The 1,572-nt window shown below is 41.3% G+C and overlaps 1 non-coding gene across 1 annotated transcript; it reads right to left on the reverse strand.

The window, feature by feature from the left end:
* Positions 1 to 1,013: 1,013 nt before the first annotated feature.
* On the reverse strand, positions 1,014 to 1,088 carry TRNAK-CUU. Its single transcript has one exon. It is a non-coding gene; the product is annotated as a tRNA-Lys (tRNA).
* Between the last annotated feature and the right edge of the window lie 484 nt (positions 1,089 to 1,572).

Here is a 1,572-nt window from a genome sequence, read left to right on the forward strand (position 1 = left end):
TATTAAAGTAAAAATAAGCTTCGGAAGGGCAAAAAACATAAAGGTCGGTGTCAAAATGTCAAACCGAGCATAATACGCCATTTTTTAGCCTAGGACTCCGAGATCCCGAGCCGAAGGAGCCGGTGTACGCAACAGTGACCCTATCGCTGAGGGACAATGACATATGAGCAGGTTGCAAAGTGCGAGGCGCAGGTCTTGAATGTTCATGTGGGCTCACAGGTCTGTGTAGTGGATCCGTGGGTTGGGCTGTGTTCTGTGTTTTTGGGCTTGAATGTGGGTTTTGGGCAAAGCACATAGGAACTAGACTACTAGACTGATTGTTGGTGGGTATCTAGTTACTAGACCAAACTGGGTATGGGGTTGCTTGACTGGAATGAGGTTGCGGATATTCGAGTTCGTCTTCTCCACTCGTTTCCATGCATTTTCCTTTCTTCATTCCTCCGTATCAAAACTCGTTGTCTACATCTTGTTTCTTCTCCTTCTTTCTCATGATGTTAACCGTCTTTGTACGTTTNCCTTCTTTCTCATGATGTTAACCATCTTTGTACGTTTGATCCTACCCCTCTATCTCACTAGTGTTGTGTACGTTTGATCCCATGGTCGTCATCTCGACATCGTCATTTGTGCAGAGGTGCCTTGCCTTTACCTAAAAAATAAGAGCAGTGCATGTCTTGAGTATTTTAAGAAATACTCATTAAGTAACTCCACTCTCTACTCACGCAAACACATGAAATCATGGTTATCATAAAAATATCATTTCATGGCCTTGGTTTCATATTCATGTCCGGGTAGAATTTGATGTGCATACTTCTTCTCTACTCATGAATTACATACACACACATTTGCTCCCTTGCGAGCTCGCATACCTACCCATTGACCTGGGCTTCAACTAGCATACTACTTTCATATCATGTAACATCCTAACAAGTCATAGCATACTACTTTCATATCATGTAACATCCTAACAAGTCATAACATAATTCATTTAGAGTAGGTAGATTTATTATTACCATCGCTAGAAGGAGGGTTTGAACCTTCGAACCTTATGGTTAAGGTCCACACGCTCTAACCAACTGAGCTATTCCAGCTAGTTGTTTATAATAGCTCAAGCCCACCACATTCTTATAAGGAATGTTTCATCCCCTCTCCAACCAATGTTGGATCTCATAATACACTCTCCTTGGGGGCCCAACGTCCTTGCTGGCACAACGCTTGGTGACTTGCTTTGATAGCTTTCGCAATAGCCCAAACCCACCGCTAACAAATATTGTCCGATTTTGCCCATTACGTATCATCATCATCCTCACAATTCTAAAATGAGTCTACTAGGGAGAGGTTTCCACACTCTTCTAAGAAATGCTTCGTTCCCATTTCCAAACACTAAAAAATATTGTCCATTTTTTACCGTAACAAATCGTCGTCAGAATCACAGTTTTAAAACACGTTACTAGAGATGTTTACAGACACTTATAAGTTATTCTTTCCTTCTCCTCTCAAACCAATGCGGGATTAGAGGGCATGGGTTCAAATCCCACTTCTGACAACTCAAATAAAGGTAAAATAAAAATACAA

This window comes from Cucurbita maxima, unplaced genomic scaffold (assembly GCF_002738345.1).
Source record: "Cucurbita maxima cultivar Rimu unplaced genomic scaffold, Cmax_1.0 Cma_Scf03587, whole genome shotgun sequence".
NCBI classification, from domain to species: Eukaryota; Viridiplantae; Streptophyta; class Magnoliopsida; order Cucurbitales; family Cucurbitaceae; genus Cucurbita; species Cucurbita maxima.